The sequence below is a fragment of the Erythrolamprus reginae genome, chromosome Z, assembly GCF_031021105.1.
Source record: "Erythrolamprus reginae isolate rEryReg1 chromosome Z, rEryReg1.hap1, whole genome shotgun sequence".
Lineage (NCBI taxonomy): Eukaryota > Metazoa > Chordata > Lepidosauria > Squamata > Dipsadidae > Erythrolamprus > Erythrolamprus reginae.
Genome location: NC_091963.1, coordinates 79,732,076 through 79,757,174, shown reverse-complemented (window position 1 = coordinate 79,757,174; position 25,099 = coordinate 79,732,076). Strand labels below are relative to the sequence as shown.

General features: G+C 43.1%; 1 protein-coding gene across 7 annotated transcripts in view; it reads right to left on the bottom strand.

Moving 5' to 3' along the window:
- The window catches only part of ZDHHC3 (zinc finger DHHC-type palmitoyltransferase 3), a 331,954-nt gene that overhangs the window by 42,936 nt on the left and 263,919 nt on the right, over positions 1-25,099 (bottom strand). The window lies entirely within an intron of this gene.

Below are 25,099 nucleotides of genomic sequence, written 5' to 3'. Positions count from 1 at the left end.
CCTATCTTTTATCAAATGGCTGAAGCAGGAAAATAGTAAGATTTGCTAAACACATTTTTCAAAAAATTAACAAAAGCTGGCAGGGATGGGGGAATGGAAAATCAATGAAAAAAATAATCATAGTTACCATGAAAACTTTAAGAATTGATATTAATATTCCCTTCCTCAAAATACTTAACAAATTATATTTTATTGAAATGATTAATAAGAAAACATATACATTTCCAGATTTAAGAAAACCATTACTTTTACAAAACCTCAACCATTAATAATAATAATAATAATAATAATAATAATAATAATAATAATAATAATTTATTATATTTGTATGCCGCCCCTCTCCGCAGACTCGGGGCGGGATTACTTTTCCAATTTCATTTAATCATAAATTTATTTTCTGCCATTCAGATGCACTGAAAATTTTATTTCCCAAAATTCCTCAGCTAGCATGACTGCTAACCAATGTAGCAACAAGTTACAAACCCAGCACATCTGAAGGGCACGTAGTTGGAGAAAGTTGCAGTCACTCACCAGCAGAATAAAGAATTGCAAAGTAATGTATGAATATAGAAAAGGGAGAGACAGGAACAGTATTAGTTTTAAGAAAATTCAGAAGAAGAAGATATTTATTTATTTTTTATTTTATTTATTTATTTAGATTTGTATGCCGCCCCTCTCCGCAGACTCGGGGCGGCTCACAACAAAGTGAAAAACAATTCATAACAAATCTAAATTTCTACTAAAAACATTTTAAAAACCCCATTTTCTAAACACACATACATACACACATACCATTCATAAATTGTATATGCCCGGGGGAGATGTCTCAGTTCCCCCATGCCTGACGACACAGGTGGGTCTTAAGGAGCTTACGAAAGGCAAGGAGAGTAGGGGCAGTTCTAATCTCCGGGGGGAGTTGGTTCCAGAGGGCTGGTGCCGCCACAGAGAAGGCTCTTCCCCTGGGGCCCGCCAACCGACATTGTTTAGTTGACGGGACCCGGAGAAGGCCCACTCTGTGGGACCTAATCGGTCGCTGGGATTCGTGCGGCAGGAGGCGGTCTCGGAGATATTCTGGTCCAGTGCCATGAAGGGCTTTAAAGGTCATAACCAACACTTTGAATTGTGACTGGAAACTGATCGGCAGCCAATGCAGACTGCGGAGTGATGGTGAAACATGGGCATACCTAGGTAAGCCTATGACTGCTCTCGCAGCTGCATTCTGCACGATCTGAAGTTTCCGAACACTTTTCAAAGGTAGCCCCATGTAGAGAGCATTACAGTAGTCGAACCTCGAGGTGATGAGGGCATGAGTGACTGTGAGTAATGAGTCCCGGTCCAGATAGGGCCGCAACTGGTGCACCAGGCGAACCTGGGCAAACGCCCCCCTCGCCACAGCTGAGAGATGGTTTTCTAATGTGAGCTGTGGATCGAGGAGGACGCCCAAGTTGCGGACCCTCTCTGAGGGGGTCAATAATTCCCCCCCCCAGGGTGATGGACGGACAGATGGGATTGTCCTTGGGAGGCAAAACCCACAGCCACTCCGTCTTATCCGGGTTGAGCTTGAGTCTGTTGACACCCATCCAGGCCCCAACAGCCTCCAGGCACCGGCACATCACTTCCACCGCTTCGTTGACTGGGCATGGGGTGGAGATGTAAAGCTGGGTATCATCCGCATATTGATGATACCTCACCCCATGTCCTTGGATGATCTCGCCCAGCGGTTTCATGTAGATGTTGAATAGCAGGGGGGAGAGGACCGACCCCTGAGGCACCCCACAAGGGAGAAACCTAGGAGTCGACCTCTAACCCCCCACTAACACCGACTGCGACCGGCCAGAGAGGTAGGAGGAGAACCACTGAAAAACAGTGCCTCCCACCCCCAACCCCTCCAGCCAGCGCAGAAGGATACCATGGTCGATGGTATCGAAAGCCGCTGAGAGGTCAAGGAGCACCAGGACAGAGGATAAACCCCTGTCCCGGGCCCGCCAGAGATCATCCATCAACGCGACCAAAGCGGTTTCCGTGCTGTAACCGGGCCTGAAACCCGACTGCTGGGGACCTAGATAATCGGCTTCTTCCAAGGACCGCTGGAGCTGGAGTGCCACCACCTTCTCGACAACCTTCCCCATAAAGGGAAGGTTGGAGACTGGACGATAGTTGTTAAGCACGGCTGGGTCCAGGGAGGGCCTCTTGAGGAGGGGGCGCACGAGCGCTTCTTTATAGAGTGATGGAAAAACTCCCCTCCCCAAGGAAGCGTTGGTAATCTCCTGGGCCCAGCTCTGTGTCACCTCCCTGCTGGCCGAAACCAACCAGGAGGGACACGGATCCAGTAAACAGGTGGCGGAACTCACAGCTCCAATGGCCTTGTCCACTTCATCAGGTGTCACCAGATCAAACTCCTCCCAGACAGGTGGACAAGTACGTGCCCCAGTCACCTCGACTGACTCATTGTCAGTCGACTCTGTTTTACAATTGGAGTCAAGGTCGGCCCGGATCCGAGCGACTTTATCAGCGAAAAACGTGTTAAAATCCTCGGCACTACTCTGCAAGGGCTCCCCAACTCCCCCCTGGTTAAGAAGGGAGCGGGTCACCCTAAACAGAGCGGCCGGGCGGGATTCCGCTGATGCAATCAAGGCGGCATGGTACGCGCATCTTGCCGCCTTGAGCGCCACTTTGTAAGTCTTAATAAAAGCTCTTACAAGTGTTCGATCGGATTCAGACCTACTCTTCCTCCATCGCTTCTCTAGACGTCTCTTTTGGCGTTTCAACTCCCGGAGCTCCTCGTTGAACCATGGGGTTCTACGGGGTCTAACACCACGGAGAGGTCGCAAAGGCGCAATCCGGTCAAGAGCCCCCGCCGCAGCCCTGTTCCAGGCCTCCGCGAGAGACTCCGCCGAACTGTGGACGAGTGCCTCTGGAATAACCCCAAGCGCCATCTGAAAGCCCTCTGGGTCCATCAGGCGTCTGGGGCGGAACATCTTCATTGGTTCCGCCTCCCTGCGGGGGGGGGATTGGAGCCAGGAAGTCAAGCCGCAGTAGAAAATGATCTGACCATGACAAAGGCAATACTTCTAAGCCCCTTAGTCTCAGACCATTACTCAATTGCTCGGAAAGGAATACCATGTCAGGTGCGTGCCCTCCCTCGTGAGTCGGACCCTGTACTACTTGAGTCAGGTCCACGGCTGTCATGGTGGCCATGAACTCCTGTGCCAACCCAGAGGTTTCGCCGAGTGACGGCAGGTTGAAGTCCCCCAGGACAATGAGTCCGGGGAACTCCACCGCCAACCCGGCTACCTCCTCGAGTAGCACAGGCAGGGCTTTTGACACGCAGCTGGGAGGCAGGTACGTGAGAAATAAGCCCACCTGAACCCCTAAGTCCAACTTCATCAAGAGAGACTCGCAACCCGCAATTTCCGGAGCAATGAGTCTACGCAGGCTCTCCCTGGCTACAATAGCCACTCCTCCCCCCCTTCCCTGGGGTCGAGGTTGATGCCATATCTGAAACCCGGCTGGGCAAATTTCAGAGAGAGGAACACCTCCCTCCGGGCCCAGCCAGGTTTCAGTAATACATGCCAGGTCGGCCTCCTCATCCAGGATCAAATCCCGGATGAGGAGAGCTTTATTTACTACCGACCTGGCATTCAGCAGCAGCAACCTGAGCCCAGGGCCAGAGTTACACTCACCACCAGTACCCAAGATTGGGCTCACAGAGCCAGAACAAGGGACCGTTATTAAGCAACGATCCCTCGTTCCCCTGGAACGGCTAACTCTGTGGCCCCCGCCATACCTGCCTCTCCCCAGCAACACAGGGATACTCCGACCCCCTGCCCCCTCAGAGATCGGTGCCCCTTCCTCTCCTGTCTCCCGAGCGTCAGGTGGGTCAAACCTATCATTCACACTACTATCAACAAACTCATCCATACCATAACCACCCCCACCCCCACCCACCCAATCATACCAGTCATTCCATTCATAACCACAAGTAAATTTATCCCAGTCATCCATTACTTAGAACCCCAATTATGTTAAAAAACCAATTAAATTAATAATAGTATAAAAAGGCAGTTAATAACAATTTAAAAACACTAAGACCATTAATATAAATATATAAAATATACGTTAAAAATTATAAATTAATATAAAACCAGTTCTTGTATAAATAGGTAAATTAAAATTCATCAGTCAATCAGTCAATCCAGAACAGGATGATAATAATGTCTTTAGTAAAATCCTTCATTAAGTCTGTTGTAGTTATAGAGCCATCCACCAGGGGGCACAGTTCTTCAATGTAATGCAATAGGGAATACAGGAAATGAGAAATGGGAGAAGGGGGAGGAAGGGGGGGGGAGCCGACAAAGCGACGATCTTAACATCTACCAACACCCTCAAAGTTCGACAGTTCAGTTACCATTGTTCACTCTCCCCCAGCTATATCCACTCTGTTCTTAAGTCCAATCTCAGCCAATGGCCTCAGCTCCACACGACAGCCCCCAGCCCGTCTCAGTCTCCTTCCTTCGAACTCCAACGCCGCTCCCTTCATCCCCCCTCGGCACCAGTGACTCTCACTCACTGGTGCCATACAGGGGATTAAGCTGTCGCTCCTTGTCCAGCAGATGACATTCTGAACTCCTCCGCTCTTTCCAAACGACCTCCGGCGCTGGCAACCAACCGCACCCTCGGCGTCCTCGGCGTCCTCGGTCTCACAGAACAGGCAGGCACAGGCAGGCACGTCCCAACCTCGGCGGTGGTCTCCGCTCCGTCCACTCGACTCCTCCATCTCTTCTGTCATTCCATCGCTACGGCCCCAGTCACTCTCACTTCCTGGTGCCTCGCGTTTCTTTCCTCTCCGTCTCGGCATCGGGCAGCCGGTAGGAGCAGACGCCATCTTCCGCTCCCCAGCTGATCACCCCCAGCAGTTTCTCAAGGCTATTTTTTCCCCAGCGCCACATAGCACACATAGCAGCATTCGGGGTTGTTGTTTTTTTGGGTTCCCAGCATGAAAGGCTGAAAAACCAGAAGGAATCAGACAACCTCTGATCTGGATTGACTCATTTTTTGACGAACTTTGCCGTTGTCTCAGAGGTGCAACGAATCCTCCATCTTCTCGCCGCTACCCCGGAACCGGGGGGGGAAATGCGTTTCAAATACTTCAGTAAAAAGCACCTGTACCTGCATTAAGAATCAGTTAGGCTATAAAAGTTACATATTAGATATTTTGGGAAACCAATCCATTCTCCTTCTTTCAAGTGATGCTTATAAATACAGGAACGATAAGAGTCATGTTATGTCACTGCCCTTAGGAAATTGGTCTGGATATAAAATTATTTGCCTTAGTAGTGAATAGACAATTCAGATTACACTCAACTCACTTCTCCCAAAATGGGTGTGGTTGATAAATATGATGGATCTCTCCATAGTTTGCTTAGCACATTACTGCATGAAACAGACAAGACAGAGAAAGAAATACAAAATATATGGCGGTTCCTTTCTCTGGATTGTTTTCCCTGAAAAAAACAAGTCCATGTTCATAATTTACACAATATGTCCAGCAAATCACTCATAGAGCTGTTAACATATTATTAAACATGTATATGCATAGATGGAGTCAGCATCTAAAAACTACACTGCTTACCCTTAGGTGCTATTTGGTTCATCTTACATTATAGTGTGATGTTCAAACTGGAACACTGCATTGACACCAGTGAAAATTTTTTGGAAAAACAACATTTAGATACAAAGGTACAGTGACAAGAGATATAGAAACAATACTGTACTGCATAGAGCAGAGTTTTTCAACCAGTGTGCCGAGGCACACTAGTGTGCCGCGAGACATAGTCAGGTGTGCTGCGAAGAAGGAAGCTCAGGTTCCAATCTCGCAACTTTTTGCTGAGAGCAAGAGAGAGAGAGAAAGAGAGAGAAAGAAAGCAAGAGTGAGAGGGAAAGAAAGCAAGAGAGAGAGAGAGAGAAAAGAGAGGAAGGGAGAGAGCGAGAGAAATGAGCAAAAAAGGGAGGAAAAAAAGAGAAATGAGAAAATGATTGAGGCAGAGAATGAGAGGAAAGAGGGAGAAACAAAAGAGAGAGAGAAGTGACTCTTGATTTAAAGCATATGATAAAAAAGCACCCAAAGAATAAGAGAGAAAAACCGCCCAGCCTTCACTTAATTTTGGAAATTGTTTGAGTGTGTATACACACACACACACACAAGGGGGGGGGGAGGATACAGGGATGAAAAAAGAGAGGAGAGTGTCTTAGAGTGTCATTTTGTATCATTTTGGTTGGTGGTGTGCCCCAGGATTTTGTAAATGTAAAAAATGTGCCGCGGCTCAAAAAAGGTTGAAAATCACTGGCATATAGTACAAGTAGTTCTTGACTTACTCAATTCATTTAGTGACTATTCTAAGTTACAACGGCACTGAAAAAAGTACTGACAGCTGTTTTTCACAATTATGACCATTGCACAGCATCCCCTGATCACATAGTCATGTGATCAAAATTCAGGTACTTGGCAACAAGTTCATATTAATGTTGGTGCAGAATTCTCGGGTCTTGTGATAATGTTTTATGACCTTATGACAAAGTCATTGGGGAAGCCATATTCTCTTAACTGTGTTACTAATTTAACAACTGTAGTAATTCACTTAACAACTGTGGCAAAAATGGTTGTAAAATTGGGCAAAATTCACCCGACAACTGTCTTGCTTAGTTTTAGAAATTTGGGATTCAATTGTGGTCATAAAGGGTGAGGACTACCTATAAAGGGTTACAATATTGCCTCTTCCCCAGAATGCAAGATTTAAAATAGAGGGGGGAAAATACAAGATACAGTAATACCTCGTCTTATGAGCTTAATTGGTTCCGGAAGGTGGTTTGTAAGGTGAAAAGTTCGTAAGATGAAACAATTTTTCCCATAGGAAACAATGTAAAAGCGATTAATGCGTGCAAGGGGGGGGGAATCGCAAAATGGCGCTCCGCTGGGCGCCGCTTCCCGGCTGTCACCTTTTAAAACAGCCGGGGGGCTTCTCGGCGTTCTCCCGAACCCAAACCCGAACCTGAACTTTTTGGGTTTGGGTTCAGGAGACCGCCGAGAAGCGCCGCCGCCCGGCTGTCACCTTCCGAAACAGCCGGGGGGGGGGGGGGCTTCTCGGCATTCTTCCAAATACCAAATCTGGAAGTTCGGCAAAAATTCGGGTTCCGGAGGCTGTCGAGAAGTACCTGGCTGTTTCAGAAGGTTATAGCTGGGCGGCATCGCCCGGCGGAGCGCCATTTTTGCAATCGGCAGCGGCATTTTCGGCCGATCTGGAGGCCGAAATGGAGGTGGGTAATCCCAATAGGGAATTCCATGGGTGGAGCTTTGACGTCACGAAGGTGTCCTTCCTGGAGGCCAATTTTTCGGTGTATAAGACACACCAGCAAGTCCTTGGAGAGGAGCGGCATACAAATCTAATAAATAATAATAATAATAATAATAATAATAATAATAATTATTATTATTATTATAAGATGCACCTAGATTTTAGAGGAGGAAAACAAGGAAAAAAGTATTCTGAACCAAATGGTATAATATTATATTATTTAATGTAGTATAGCAGAATACTTTTTACAACCATGTACACTTTTTACCAACTTCAAACTTGACAGCTTCAAGGACTTCAAGCTTGTGGACTTCAACTCCCAGAATTCCTGGGAGTTGAAGTCATGCTATTTTAGGAATGGGAGTTCAAATCCACAAGCCCTAATCTTGCCAGGTTTGAAGACCCTTGCACTTTTAAACTCTAACTCAGGGGTCCTCAAACTTGACAGTTTTAAGACTAGTGGACTTCAGCTCCCAGAATTCCTCCACCAGTCATGAGAGAAGGGTCTTGGCTGGAGGATAACACTCTACCCACCTACCCCCTAGCCACCCACCTGGATTTCTTTCTTGGTTTGCTAGAATGTTGAAGCCCAGTTTGTGCTTTTGCAGGGGGTGGACAAGAAAGCAAAGGCGGGGATCTACCCAAAGACCCACATACACACACACCACCCCTCTAGGATGTTAGCCCAGATGCCGCCCCCTCACCAAGCGCCTTCCTCCCCAGTTGGGACAAGGCTTTCCCTTGAGAGATGAAAGTAGAGAAAATGTCTTTCGGGACCAGATGCTGGTCTCTCGCGGAAGGTGCTTCCCCATCATATCTCTCTCTCTCCCTCACTCTCTCCCTTCTCTTTTCCTCCGGCTTCCTCTAAAGCCTTTTTGAATAGGTGAGCCAAAATGCCTCTCTGAGGCGGACAGTTTCAGCGTCTGCCTTTGTTATCTACCTATCTCCCTTTCCTCCATCCCCAGTTTGGATGGCACGATGGGAGGCCGGGGTGTGGAGTGTGAGGGTGTGTTGCTCTCCACCTGCCTCACTGCCTCACTGTGACCTCTCAAAGGCACCTTGAAGGCAGACGATTGGGGTGGGGACTGATGGAGCCAAGCCCCCTTGCACTGGATTATCAGGGTCGCCCTGCGAGCCTTCTCCACCATCTGGATGCACAGAGCACCGAGGGGACACCTGCCCACTTCTCCTCAGCTGCCACTGCATGCGCAACCTCGCCTGCCTTGTGGCGGGCATTGCTCACAGGGTCCCTGCCAGCACCAACCCCAGTTTGGATGGGGGCGGCTAGTTGCCATGGGCATCCAAACTGGGGTTGGTGCCAGCAGGGACCCCGCGAGAAACGCCCGCCACCAGGCAGGTGAGTGGGGGCGCAAGTCAGCAGCTGAGGAGAAGTGGGCAGGCATCCCCTTGGCGCTGTGTGTATCCAGCTGATGGAGAAGGCCCATGGGGTGGCCCTGATCATCTAGCGTGAGGGGGCTTGCCTCCAACAGCTCCCACCCCACCTCGTCGTGTTGTTGGGTGGCGGGCTTGGCTGCTCCTCAAATGAAAGCCGTGGGAGCCACCTCAGCAGTTGCCACTAACATTGTCTCCACTGGAACTAGCTAACTCAGGCGGCATGCCCGCTTTGTCCCTGCCAGCTGGAGGTCGCAGGCAGCCGCCTAGAAAGAGAGGCTTTACTGCTGGTGCAACACCAGCCACCCTGCCCATCCCCAGGGTTGAACTGCCGGCCTCCCGCCAAGGCCTGCCAGGTGGCCTCTGCAACATTCGATGTATAAGATGCACCCAATTTTTAAAGCACTTTTTTGCAGTAAAAAGGTGTGTCTTATACACCAAAAAATACAGTAGTATTGTAATAGAAGATAGCTTTAAGTTGATTACAGTCAAAATTTCACAAAGCAAATATTTTTGTACACAATATTACAAAAAGAGATAGAAATAAATTTTAAGGTCACTGTAAAAATATCAAAAAGAAACAGGTTTTGAATGTAATTTTATACAAGTTGTTGTATGTAATATGCTACCCATCAATTTAATTATTACACATAGACAAATCAGAAAATCAGAAAACCATCTACAGGTTTTTTTGGCGTATAAGATGCACCTTAGTTTTGGGGGAAGAAAATAGGGAAAAGAATTTGCTTACCAGGTATTCATCTGGCTAGCGTCCTTAGTCTGGTCAGCTTCAGCACACTATTTTATCCCCTGGTTAAGGGCTTAAAAAATTATTCTGAGCGACTAACAATGAAAGAGCTTGCAAGCCAGTAAGAGCTGGGAAGATCATTAGCACCTGGAAAGAAACAGTCTGAGCAAGTAGAGCAATGGAAAAAACCCTGCAAAGACTTAGGGCTTGGAAAACATTCTTCATTGCAGAGAGTAATAATGAAAGAGCTTGCAAGCGGATAAGAGCTGGGAACATCATTAGCACTTGGTTAGGGCTGGAAAGAAACATTTGGAGCAAATAGAGAATGAAAAAAAAAATCAAAGACCGAGTTTGGAAAACATTCTTTCCAGAGAGTAACAATGAAAGAGCTTACAAGCTGGTAAGAACTGGGAACATCATTAGCACTTGGTTAGGGCTGGAAAGAAACTTACTCCGAGCAAGTTAAGTAATGAAGAAAACCCTGCAAAGACTTGGGGCTTGGAAATCAGAGAGTGACAATGAAAGAGTCTGTAAGGTAAGAGATGGGAAGATCATTAGCAGCTAGTTAGGGCTGGGGGGGAAAACCCCTACATTCAGAGTATAAGATGCACCCTAATTATCAGCCTCTTTTAGGGAGGAAAAAGGTGTGTCTTATACACCAAAATACAGTAATTAACTTGGAATCACAATATTTAATTATTAAATAAACTGAGCAAAATCCATGTTGACTTATGTTCAGCATATTTTGCTAAGACAACTCTTATTTATGATTGTGAAAGAAATTCTGAAGTTAAGTATTATGTAATGGAGTAATAAAGTAAACATTTAGACATAACAGTGAACTTTGGCTTACATTATGACATATTATAAATGTCAAGCATATTTATTTATTTATTTATCACTTCATTTTACATGCTGCTCCAATCAAATCGATTTTGAATAGTATACAAATCCTCCTTAAAGACAGTAACATCATATATAAATCAATCTAAATAATTTCCTGCCAATGTAACATACCTTTCTCAAGGGAACAGGCCGTCTGTTCCCTTGAGAATGGTACGTTACATCGGTGGGAAAATTCTTTCCCTCTGGATCATAACACTAATAACATAACACTAATAAGAACGGAATCAGCCTCATCTCTGGAAAAATGTGCTGCAGGGGATATGGGACTATTACTGAAAAGGTCCATAATTCATCCTGTCATTCCAACCTGGCTGAAAGGATATAAGAAGCTTCTGATATCAGTTTTTATATATGCAATTGCTATTAAGCTTTTTAAAGCCAGGTCTGAAGCAGCATAAAAGTACTAATAATAAACTAACAGCTAGATGAATACATATTTTTTGTTTAAACTCAACAAAATTATACTTTACCCAATATAAAATCCAAACCAAACTAAAACTATGACAGGGTGTCCAGGGGGAAAGCATTTTGAAATTCCCTGATATTTCCCTGTAACTTGCGATCTAGTTAAGGCATGGTCGTAGATGATGTCATACAAACGGCTAAGCCGTGGAGAAATATTGGTACCAGAGGAAGCAAGTTGTTGCTACATTTATGCTCATTTTTGCTTGATTCTGCCAGGAAGACCAATCTGGTTTCTTTTTTTACATGATTCCTCCCTGACTTTTAAACATTTTAATACAGTTTGGGGGTTTTCCCTGATTTATTCCATTTTTTCCACGAATTTCCTAATAATTCCTTGATATTTCCTGAACCACTGATTTCCCTGATAATTCTCTGATTTCCCTGTTATCCAGGTTTGCTGGCTGGACACCCTGTATGATTTGAGATCTTATTTTGTGGCACAGTACTAGCTTGCAAAAATTATTAGCTCCATTTATTTATAAATTACTTTAATGCTTATCTATATGTATAAAAGTGAAAACTAAACATGCATTAAACACAAAATCTCCAAAACCGTAAAGCCTTGAAATTTGCCACATATATTTCTCTTGGCTTCTAAGTGCTCACTAAGACAGAATTTTTCAAAATCACCATCGGAGCAATGAGTATTTCTTATATTATTATTATTAACAAGTTCTGATGCTAAGGAGTTCTACTGCCCCTCCCACCTGAAAAGAAATGTGATCCAAATAAACAGTTGAGCTAAGCCACCTCCAGGCTCCTTCCTGTCCCCTTCTTGCTCATACAACAAATAGTTTTCAAACACCCTTCAACTCTCACACACTAACATGACACTAGCCAGATGAAAATCAATGGATCCTGATAGGCAGAGGCAGATTCCCCCCTCCTTATTTTCCTCCTCAGTTCAGACAAATCTGTTCGTTCTACTAGGTTACCAGTTTACGGGAAAAGAGGCAAAAAATGCAGGAAAAGATTTACAGATGAGACTAGGAAAACACAAGTAAGGAAAGCTGCCTGTTTCTCCCATGGCCAGGTCTATGTGACATGCTCCAGTCAATTCACCTGACAGTCTGGTCATTCTCTAGCCAGACATCAAAACTAGGAATGTTGTTTAAAGGGAGGTCCTAAGCAATTCATCTGAGGGAACGAACTGAAAGCCTATGCTATGCAAATAATATCTTCATCTATAACAGAAGCTTAGTATACTATCTCTAACAAAATTATACAGTCCTTTTTTTAACTACTCATTAATTTTCAAGTTTTAAGTGTCAAATTATCAAGCTCCATCACATAGTTTCATAGTGAAGCATGGGTAATAGGTAGCATATTTATATAACCTTAGATTACAATACAGAAAAGTGTAACAAAAATAAACTAAAATAAGCATATAAATGTGAAATATTTATAAAATGCAAAATCATAATATTTAAGCATATCTCAAATTTTAAAATTTCTGGAATGTAAATGTTGGAAGTTGGTGTTACATTCCCAACTAGTATATTAAATCTATTTTTTTTACATATATCTCAGCTCTGAGTTAAAAAGTAAAAGCAATGTTTAGTGTTATCCAAATAAGATGAAAGAGGTGTAACAATTAGCAAACACTGAGCATCTTGCTATACTACAGGGTTTCTCAATTATTTTCTGTTATGCCCCCCCCCCCCCCCCCGGAAGAAGTAAACATTTTGCACATCCGCAACTCTCCCCGGTGGGTGGGGAGCAGCAGGGAGGAAGGAGAGCTCCACCACCAAGAACTACAGTTTAACATCTTTTAGTCTAATCAAGGTTTGTCCCCGTGATTCATACTTGTACTGAGGGGGGTCCTCTGTTTCAGAGGATCGGGTTGGTGTGTCTGGTGCCAGCTGAGTTCTGCTCTGCTTTGCTCATTCTTCAACTTATTGGAAGTCATGTCTGAGATCCTACGGCTGGCGGTAGAACATGGCGTCCATGCAGGAGGGAGAGGTGGGTGATGACGTGGAAATGAACATCATGCCGAGCCAGAAATTTTATTAGTAGAGGAGAGCCAATTCGAAACAAAGCAGGAGCTGAGGGAGAGGAGAACTGGAGAACTTTGAAACGTTTTTTAAAAAACGGATTGTGATTGTGACTGTGATGGGCTGTAAATTCCGCCTGACGCTTGGAAATTGAATTGCGGAGCTGCCCGGTGAGAAGGGTTGGTGGAGGCACTGCCGTTGTATGCAAATAAGGAAATAAGGAAACAACAACTGCTTCAGGGGTTACACTGCTGTTGGCTGTGAGACCGACGGGGGTGCCGCTGAAACGAGGCAGCAGGAGGGAACGAAGCGACGATGCAACCGGTCTGTGAGAGAGGCCGGTGGGGATGCCACTGGTGTGCCCAACGGTGAGGCGACGACACAACCAAGCCAGCTTGTGAGAGAAGCTGGGGAGGGGCCGTTGGAGAATATGCAATAGGAGGATTGAGACTAAAGACTACTGCTGAGCTGTGGGGGAGAACAAACAGTGACACAGTCCTGGGGGGTGCTCATCTGAGGGTGGCACCTGAAAAGACAGAATATTGTCATAGAAAAGACTTCAACCGACTGTGGATAGCCCTTTAACCATTTAATTTCACCAGCCTCTTAACCTTCTACCTCTAACTTCTTTTAGGAATTTAAAAAACCTATTATACTTTAAGAACTATATGCACTTTACACCAGACTTGAATATTAGAGACACCACCTTTGAATCTCTGACTTTTTTTACTATCCTTTATAGGAGAAGGATGCCCCCCTGTAGAGTTTGTGAAGGCAAAAAAAGGACAGTTTTATTCTTGTTTACATCTCAACTTACGCTTGACTAACATTTTTAATTTTAAATCAATTTTAGTGCTGGAGAGGGTGTGATGGGTATTGGAGGGTAGAGTTGGGTTGGGTTGTATTTTATTAATTAATTTAATTAATCAACTAGTTTATTAATTAGTGGGGACTGAATGTTGGAGTGAATGGTTCTTGTTTGATTGAGAGGGATGAATGGTTAGAGAAAATGTGGAGTTTGGAGACAAAAACCAGTGCCCCCCTTGTTGGAAATGGGTGTGGCCCTAGTCATAACCCCGAACTTCAGAGTCTTTGGAGTGGGGCGGCATACAAATCTAATAAATTGAATTGAACTAGTATGTCTGCTAGGATGGGCCTAGTGGAGGTGGTAGAGCGATTCTGGATGAGGTGGAGAGTTGGGGCATTACGGTCATTACTGGGAGGGGAAGGTATGGCAGGAGCAGAGGGGTAGGCCGCTCTCAGAGAACGAGGACTCGCTGTTTGGAAGTGGTTCCCTGTTCCGGCCCCCCGGTCTCATCCTGTGTAGCTGGTGTCAGACATAGTCAGGGCCCTGGTCCCAGGCTGCTGGTACTCAATGCCAGATTGGTTGCCAACAAGGCCCCCTTGATCCAAGATTTACTCTTGGAGGAGGGGGCTGACTTGGCTTGTGAGACCAAAATCTGGCTGGGCTCGGAGGGAGGTGTTCCTCTCTCAGAAATGTGCCCAGATGGGTTTCTGGTCTTGCATCAGCCACAAAATCAGGGAAGGGGTGGGGGAATGGCTGTCATCATCCATGAGACTCTAAGCCCTCACAGGGTCCCTGCTCCTGAGATTGTCAGATGTGAATCTCTCTTGAGATTGGACCTAGATGCTCAGGTGGGCTTGTTGTTAACATACCTGCCTCCCAGGTATGTTGTAACAGCCCTGCCTGCAGTGCTCAAGGTGGTACCTGGGCTGGTGGTGGAGATCCCCAGGCTTATGGTCCTGGGGGACTTCAATATACCATCGCTCAGCAAAACCTCGGAAGTAGCACAGGAGTTCATGGCTTCCATGACAACCATGGACCTGACACAAGTAATTCAGGGTCCAACTCATACAGAGGGACTTACACTCAACATGGTATTTCTCTAAGAGCAGTGGGAAAATGACCTGGTGTAAGAAATGCCTACTGAGTCTAGGCATATAAGGCCTAGATATAACATTCCCTCTTATTAGTGTACTGAACTTCTGAACTTTGGACAATGGACCTTGCCAGGAAGGAATTGCAAAAGAGGAGAAATACTTGTTTACATCCTGTATTAGGGATGAAGAAATCCTATTTTCTAGGCCAAGAAACATTCATGGAAAAGGGAAAAACAACTTGATGGATTAAGCTAGAGAGTTCCGAGGAACTATGATGAAATATGAAGCAAGAACTGAAAAACAACCCCATATATGGACAACCATATAGACAGAGAGGAGGGGTGTAAGAAACCTATAAGATGATCCTTGTAGTTGGATACTTTACCTTCAAAGGCACACGGGTACCCTTCACGTGACTTCTCCAGGTCCCTGTATGATCATGCCGGTCAAATGTGTTCTATGTTCTCTAAATCATTCTATGTTTTATATTATGTTGTTAATAAAGACTTTTGCTTTCATTCTCTTGGTCTGGGGAATTTTTCTAACAAAATTGGCACCCAACGTGGGGCCCGAGAACTTTTTTCCTGGCTGGAGGACAGGAGAAACCTAGCAGGGGGCCCTTACTGGAGTTTTTCCAGTGGCTGGTTTTCTCTTGCTTCCATATCCAGGAATTAGCTTCTTTTTGAACTGAGGGGCCAGGAGAATAAGAGGTTTCCCAGGAATGGTTGCAGGTGCCGCCGAAAGCAAGCGTCCTTGGTGAGTAAAGTTAGCCAAGGGGTCTGATTCTGGGTTGGTGATACGTAGAGAGATGATTGAATACATGTGGGCACAAAGAGCATGTGGGGAAAATGTCTCTATATTTGTGCTGGGTTCTTGTGCATGAGAGCTAGTTTAAAACACATGTTGGGTCATGACACCGTTAAGTGAAAGTGTTTATGGCATCAGTTTAAATATTTAAATATTAGGGCCCGGCTTGCTTATGTTTTACCTCTGGGTAAACTTCTACGACATAATGAAAGAGGGGTTTTATTATGGAACATAAATATGGGTGTTTACTTTAGATGTAGGGCATAGCATAGAAACATAGAAACATAGAAGACTGACGGCAGAAAAAGACCTCTTGGTCCTAGCATATGCTAGGAATGGTTTTCGTCTACTTAAAATGACAGCAGATGCTGCGGTGGAGTGTTTTCCTTTCTTTCTTTCTTTTCTTTCCCCCCCTCTCTGACAAGGGACATAGGTTGCTTGTAAGTTGTACATTGAAGAGCAGAACAGTGGCTCTATGGGGTAATAGCAGCTGTGATATGTAGTATTTTGTCCCTTGTTGTATGCCCACAGGAAAGTTGCTAGCTGGGAATTTTTGAAAGATACCTTGAGGTTCCAGATGAGGGGAAACATTTCTAAAAACTTTGATTAGGAATTATGAATTGAACAATTATCTGATAAATGAAGTACTGGTAGGTAGTCTTGTGGTGTTATGAAATAAACATGTTTAATTGCTGCTGTGAAAATTGTTGCTGAACATTTTCACAATTGATTAGAACTCAGTGATAAACACTTGCTTTCTGGATTAAATCTGTGGCATCATTGAATACAGCTGAGAGACTCATGTAAATTTAGATAAACCAGTTCTATGAAAATATGAATCTGCACTATAAGGGAAGAGAAGAACCGTTGTACGTACCTGAACGGTCTTCTCAATGCACTGGAAGGAGAGTCCAACATGGGTTAATAACCAATCCTATTGGTAGAGACTGAGTTAATTTAAATAATTAACAGGCACCGCCCCCTAGTCGCCCCCATGAGCTCAGTTTTAAAAACGAAGACAATGTAAGAACAACAAGAATTTATTGAAACATTAACAACGTATAACTTCAAACAACCCAAATACTCTAGCAACCTGGCCAAACACCATGCCGGGTGGGTTTGGACTCTCCTTCCAGTGCATTGAGAAGACCGTTCAGGTACGTACAACAGTTCTTCTCCACTGCATCTGGAAGGAGAGTCCAACATGGGATATACCAAAGATCAAATCCCTTGGGTGGGAAAAGGCTGTGCCAAGGTCGTTGGAGTGGAACACACTCGCTGCAAGACACGTCTGCCAAAGGAAGCTTCCGCCGAAGCTAGGGAGTCCAGTTTATAGTGGCGGATAAAGGTAGAAGGAGATGCCCAAGTTGCTGCATGGCAAATATCCTCTATAGATGCTTGTGTTGACCAAGCTGCCGATGTAGCTGCACTCCTGGTCGAATGCACTGTCACCCCCACTGGGGGTGATTGGGATCTTGCTTTATAAGCCTCCTTCATCCATCACGTTGGCGGAGTGGATGGAGAAACTGAACAGAGGAAGGGAGGACACCAAGAAGGTGCTGAGAGGCAGCAAAGGCTTACAAGAATCAAGCAGACAAACACCGATCTCCTCAACCCCCTTTTAAAGTGGGAGATAAAGTATTCCTGTCAACCAAATATATTCGGTTAAGGTTGTGTAGCAAAAAGCTAGGTCCAAAATTTTTAGGCCCTTTCCCAATAGTGAGAGTAATCAACTCGGTCATGGTGCAGCTTCCATTGCCTAGAATCCTAGAGGGGATCCACCCCTTATTTCACTGCAGCCTGCTAAAGCCATAGTGCCAAGTACACAGTCGCCTTCTCCCCCAGTAGTGATACAGGGAGAGGCTCACTATGAACTGAAAAAAAATTAAATTCCTGTATTTTCCGAGGCAAACTGCAGTACCTGATTCATTGGAAGGGGTACACCCTGTCGGAAATAACCTGAGTTAAGAGCCAGGATGTCAAATCTGATAGATTAATTAAGCAGTTTCAAGAAACCTACCCAACCAAACCGAAGTATCCCCAGGGCGGGATGATTTAACTGATACTAACCCCTATATGTTTATTCTATTTTTCCAGGAGATGGTTCTTTGCAAAGGGGGGCCGCCTGTCAGGGCAAAGCCTGCATGTGGAGTTACAGAGTTCAGCCTGTCACAGCATAAGGGGGGATGGGAGGGGTAGTGAGTAGTCAGGGGGGGAATTACTAGACACAACCAAAGTTTCCTTTCTCCAAGCCAAGGTCACTGTTTGTTCTGTCTCAACTGAAGAGAAGAGGAAGTTGATAAACCCCTGCACTGGCTCTCGTGATGAACTTGGGGATATAAGATGAACCTTAACCTAGGTGAGATTCTGGGAACTATTCAGAATCGGAATGCCTATGGCGTAGCCAACATGGTTCGGTTAATAAATAGAGCTCTGATTGAGAGAATTGGACTGGGACTTGATTTATTTCTCAGGTGCTATTTGGAACGCTGACACTTACCTTGTGGCGACAGAGGTGGCAAATTCAGCGTATGTTACTGCTCTTATTGCGTCTGCAGATTCTCGCCCAGCTGCCCTGTTTAGGGTGACCATTCTCTCCTTAATAAGGAGGCAGCAGTAGAGCCCTTACAGGGGCGAGCTAAGAAATTTGTTCAGTTTCTTGCAGATAAAGTTGCTCAGATTCAGAATGACCTGGACTCCAATTGAGCAATTCAGACTGAGGTGACAGAGTCAGGTCTTAGTTCCATCATTTGGGAAGAGTTGGATCTGGTAACCCCTGAGGAGGTGGACAAGGCTATGGGAGCTGTGGGTTCCTCCATCTTTTTACTGGACCCGTGCTCCTCCTGGCTGGTCTCGGCCAGCTGGAAGGTGACACACAGCTGGATCCAGGCATTGATTAACACTTCCTTGAGTGAGGGGTCATTCCCACAGCCTCTGAAGGAGGCGGTGGTGCGACCCCATCTCAAGAAACTGTCCCTGGATCCAGCCGAATTGAAGAACTATAGGCCAGTCTCCAACCTGCACTTTTTGGGTAAGGTTGTTGAGAAGGTGGTGGCATTCTAGCTCCGACGGTCCTTGGAAGAAGCTGATTATCTAGATTCCTTTAAGTCCGGGCTCAGGACCCGTCATAGCATGGAAACCACTTTGGTCATGCTGATGGATGATCTCACGTGGGCTCGGGATAGGGGACATTACTCTATCCTGATGCTCTTTGACCACTCAGCAGCCTTTGATACCATCGACCATGGTATCCTTCTGCGATGACTGGAGGGATTGTGAGTGGGAGGTGCCGTTTTACGATTGTTCTCCTCCTATCTCTCTGGGACAATCTATTTGAAAATTTTTGAAGGTTTTTTACAGTGGCCATTGCCTGATTGTTAAAATGCGGTGGAAGGGTTGTATTGGCAGTATCGGAGCTCAGTGATAGGAAATAGACCATAGACCCTTTCCTCTTATCGGATTGGATTTGGATTAATAACATCGAAAAATAGATTGTGCAGCAAAGGGCAAGGTGGATTTTTGAATGTGTACGGTGGTTTGCAGAAGTGGCATTAAAAAAAAAAAAAAAAGAACGGAGCGGCCTATAGGTGACTTTGCAAATCGGAAGCCTGTGCTGGGGATACTGCTAAACCAGCATACCTAACAACTAGGATTTACTTGGTTCAGAATTTTGGAATTTTTACAAGACCATCCGAAACATTGTGAGAACTCTTAGATAGGATCTGGGATTCTTGATTTTACAATTAATTTACTTCATAAATAAGGTTAATTTAGACATTGAACTCTGGTGACAGAACATTTGGACATTTGGATATCTTGGATATTTGGACATTTGATTTATATAGAAGCCAGAAGATCGTAGAAAACCTTTGCAGGTATAAAAGTCATACACTGATATCTGATTACCTGAAATATTTATATATCTATCTTATTTATTTAAAACATCTAAACATCCTTTATTTTCTCTTCTCTTCCTTATTTTGAAATAGCACCCACTGTATTTTTTTGTTTATTTAGCAACACTATAGTTCCATATTACAATATATTATAACTCTATATTTTATACTTAATACGCAATATATATTATACTTATTGTTTATTACTGTTTATTATTTAGAACAGATTTAATTGAGATATATAATATTCAGATATTTAGATATTTAAGTCATTTAAAATATATTAGGGAAATCTATATTGTTAGACTATTTAACTATCAATTTAATTATTTAACTATTGATTGTTCAACTAATTAACACCCTTTATATTAAGTGATGAATTATAAATGAATTTATACTAACTGTTATTGACTTTTTAATTTGACTTTTATTGTTATCCTCTCCTCTTAATCACGTAATTGAATTGTTAGCATTATAGTATTGCATTGATTGCATTGATTGACTAATATTATTATTGACTATTGCTAGTGTGCAATTGTTAGACTGACAATAGTATATACCATTTTGATCGGGATCCCAACCAATCCCAATTAATTAATTAATTAATTTACATTGATCTATCAATCAAACTTAATTATTATTCTATTAAGTTGTTAAACAATCAACTTGTGAGCTATATTATATTAAATTGTATATTTGGTGACTTTGGGACTAATCAAGATGTCGAGACCATTAGCGATCACATCTCAATCTAAAAGCGGTAATAAACCAACAACAATGCCCCAACCATCGACTCCACAAAATATTAGAGGAACAGAAAGTGTGACAACAATGGCCACCCAAGCATCAAATATAACTTTGGCATCGTTACAAGAGTTGATGTTAAAGATGCAAGAATCAATTGATCGGAACTATGAAAAGTTGACAGGAAATATGGAAAATGTGAGGGGTGATATTCAAAGAGATATTCAAAGAGTAGAGGATAGAGTAGGTAGAATGGATGAAAAAATTGAGTCCATCCAAGTTACACTTTCTAAAAATGTACAAAAAATACAGGAGATAGAACAGAAGAGTGAAAAACTTGTAATAAAAATACATGAAACGGAAACCAACACAATGTCAGCCATTAAAAATATGGAAGAAGCCCAACTCAATGTGGAACTTGAAAAAGCTTTTATTTATTTATTTATTTATTTATTTATTATTTAGATTTGTATGCCGCCCCTCTCCGCGAACTCGGGGCGGCTCTTTTTCTGAGGTTCTAAAATATACAGGAGAACAAAAAAGAAAATATTGCAGAAACAATGGCAGAGATAATAGCGGGCATCACAGGGTCAACGCCAAACAGAGCCTTGAAAGAAATTGATGAAATATACCGTGTTTACACTAGGTATGCCTGCAGAAACAAATTACCACGGGAGGTGTATGTTAGGTTTCTGAAAAAAAAGCAAGGGATGAGGTATATCATCTAGTAAGGGAAAATACAATAACATACAAGGAAAAGGAGGTCATTGTTTTAAAACAAGTCCCTAGACGGGTCAGGGAGAAAAGAAGACTTTATCAACTTCTTACTTCAAAGCTACATCGGCATAGAGTTCCATTCAGATGGTTGGTTCCAGAAGGCCTCCTAGCTACCCTCTTGGGGAAAAAACAAAGAATAAATTCAGCAGAGGAGGCCCAAAACTTTTATGACCAGCACATTAAATTGATAGAGACCACAGGCGATAAAAGAGACAAAGCAAAAAGAAGGGGAGAGCAGGGAAGAATTGACCTCAGAAGAGAACCTGCAAGAGCCAGAGATTAGATACAAACGGAATGACAATGACAGAGGAGCAATTACAAGATCCCAGACAGGAGCTAGGGAACGGAGTTAAAAATACAACCTTACACGATGAAATAGGATTACTCTCTATAAATATCAATGGTATAAATGCGCAAAAAAATGCGCAAAAAAGAGAAATAAAATATGTTACAAATTAGTGAACTACAATCCAGACATCACCTGTCTCCAAGAGGTACATATTAAAAAAGATCTATACCAAATTTTAGAATGTCCAAAGTTAGGGAAGATTTTTGTAGCCTTGGCCCCAGTTAAAAAACGTGGGACTGCAATTTACGTCAAAACATGGCTGAAACCTAAACTACTATATTCAGATGAGGAAGGAGGGATTTTGATTGTACAAATAAATAAAGGAACTACCCCTACAGTAATCATTTCAATATATGCCCCCAATACAAACCAAAGCAAATTCTATGCAAAGATACACAAAATATTATTAGAGATGGAGCCAGCAAAAGTAGTGATTGTTGGAGATTATAACTCAATAGTAAATAGGAAAAAAGACTAAAAAAGCAATAATAAGAAAAAAACTAGGGAAACATTGCCCCCTACCTTTACTCAAATGGCAGAAGAACTTTACCTGAAAGATACTTGGAGATATCTCCACCCAGATAATAGATATTATACTTTTTTCTCATACCCGCATAAGTCATGGTCCAGGATAGATATGGCCTGGGCCAATCAAGAATTTACAAAAAAATTAATAGAATCTGAAACAACCAAAGCTAACCTATGGGACACCACTAAGGCTTATATTAGAGGCCCATCTATATCTTACTTAGCAGCAATTAATAAAAAAAGTGGAGTAAGATACAAGCCCTAAATCAAAAAGTAATTCTCTTGGAAGAAGAATTACATAAAAATCCATCGGATAAAAAAATGTTAGAAAAATTTGATTTGACAAAACATAAAATTGCTCTTCTAAACCAAGAGGAATTGGCTCAAAAATTAAACGGCCAAAAACAAAAAACTTTTGAATGTGCTAAAAAGCCTGGAAGGTGGCTAGCTTGGAAATTGGCAAACCAAAAATCAGAAAGATATATTGAAGCATTGGTTGACCCTACTGGAGAAAGGCAAACAAATGAAATATTAAAAAAAGCAATAGTGGAGCAAGTTTATTCTAGTTTGTATAATTAGGAAGATGTAGAGGAAGGAAAAATTATCGATTATTTAGAACAAATTAATCTACCAACAATCTCTGAAGAAGATAGGGGAAGACTAAATGCAAATATTACAATAACAGAATTAAGATCAATCATGGGTAGACAGAAAAACAATAAATCCCCAGGGCCAGATGGAATCTCATTTGAATTATATAAGGCTTTACAAGATATTTTAGAATCAACTATGCTAGACTTATTTAATGATATAATGAAGGGAGGAAAGTTGCCAGAATCCTGGAAGCACGCATATATAAGTCTAATACCCAAAAATGAAATAGATAAACACCTAATCCAAAACTACAGACCAATAACTCTCTTAAATACGGATTATAAAATTCTAGCTGCAATCATAGCAGAAATATTAAAACCGGTACTAAATCAAATCATTCATATAGGCCAAAGTGGCTTTCTACCCCATAGTCAGATTAGAAATAATACTAGAATCATATTAAATACAATTGAATATTATGAGTTACATGTGGAAAAACAAGTAGCCTTAATATTCGTAGATGCGGAGAAAGCCTTCGATAAAGTAGTTTGGAAATACCTTATTTTATAATTTAGAAAAATGAACTTTGATGATAAACTTACAGGATTAATTAGTGCAATATACAGCCATCAAAAAGCCAGGGTGATAGTTAATAGAGACCTGACCGACGAAATAGAAATAAAGAAAGGCATAAGACAAGGGTGCCGCTTAACACCGTTAATCTTTATTATGGCTCTAGAAACACTATTAATGAATATAAGAAATAATCAAAAGATAAAAGGTTTAAGAGCAAAAAAGAGGAATTTAAACTCCAAGCTTACGCCAATGATTTGGTTTTTATTTTGGAGAATCCATTAGAAACCGGTAAATTTCTATTAGAAGAGATTGAAGACTTTGGAACTGTTGCCAGATTAAAAATAAAAAAAAATAAAACCAAGATTATGACTAAGAATATGACTTTTAAACAGGATTTGGAATTAGAACACAAATTAGGTATTAATATTGCAAAAAAGGTGAAATACTTAGGAATAACATTCTCTGCCAAATGTACCTCAATATTTAAGGATAACTATGAAAATCTCTTACAAATAACTAAGATAAATTTGGACAAATGGTCAAAACTTCAACTATCCCTTTTAGGCAAGATTGCAGTAATTAAAATGAATGCATTACCTAAAGTCCTTTTTCTTTTTCAAATGGTCCCTATAAGGCTACCCAAAAACTTCTTTGACAAACTTTAAAAAGTAACACATCAATTTATATGGTGTAAGAAAAAAGCGAGAATCAAATATAAAAATTTACAAGATCATAAGATTAGAGGGGGGATGGGAGTCCCAGATTGGAAATTGTATTATATAGCTGCCTCACTGTGTTGGGTGAAAGATTGGATAACTCTAAGGGGGAAGAGCATATTAGCAATAGAGTGCTTCAATCTTGAATTTGGATGGCACTCTTTCCTATGCGGGACCAAAAATAAATCTTATACCTATTTTAAACAACATCTTATAAGGAAATGTTTAATAGAATCCTAGTCAACAATTCGAAAATCCCATTACAGTGGTACCTCAAGATACAAACTCCTCGTCTTACGAACTACTCGTGATACGAACCCGGGGTTCAGAAAAATTTTGCCTCTTCTTACGAACTTTTTTCGAGTTACGAACCGGCGTTCGGAGACTGCTGGGAAGCCGCGTGGCTGTTTTAAAAGGTGACAGCCGGGCGGCGGGGCTTCCCAGAAGCCTCCCGAACGCCGGTTCGTAACTCGAACAAAGTTCGTAAGAAGAGGCAAAATTTTTCTGAACCCCGGGTTCGGTTCGGGAGGTTGCTGGGAAGCCCCCCAGCCCGGCTGTCACGTTTTAAAACAGCCGCGCCACTTCCCAGCTGTCTCCTGAAGCCGAACGCGGAAGTTCGGCTTTAGCATTCGGCTTCAGGAGACAGCTGGGAAGCAGCGCGGCCGTTTTAAAAGGTCGCAGCCGGCCCGGGGGGCTTCCCAGCACCCCCCGAACCCCGAACCTGGATTCGGGGGGGTGCTGGGAAGCCCCCCAGGCCGGCTGCGACCTTTTAAAACAGCCGCGCCGCTTCCCAGCTGTCTCCCGAAGCCGAACGCGGAAGTTTGGCTTTAGCGTTCGGCTTCAGGAGACAGCTGGGAAGTGGCGCGGCCGTTTTAAAAGGTCGCAGCCGGCCTGGGGGGCTTCTCAGCACCCCCCAAACCCCGAACCCGGGTTCGGGGGGTGCTGGGAAGCCCCCCAGGCCAGCTGCGACCTTTTAAAACGGCCGCGCCGCTTCCCAGCAGTCGCCGAAAGCCGTTTTTTTGCGGGGGGTTTTTTGGTTGCACGGATTAATTGACTTTACATTGTTTCCTATGGGAAACAATGTTTCGTCTTACGAACCTTTTGTCTTACGAACCTCCTCCTTGCACCAATTAAGTTCGTATCATGAGGTATTACTGTACTTACAAATTCCAAGATGAATGTCACCTAATGAAGCTATTATATACCCTAACATAATGAATATGAATAAAGTAATAACATATGATCAAATACTTGATGAGAAAAACCTTTTAATCTCTAAACAAGATCTGCAATAAAAAGGGATTAGTGTAGACTGGATTCAATACTACCAGATCAAATCGAGATACAATGAAG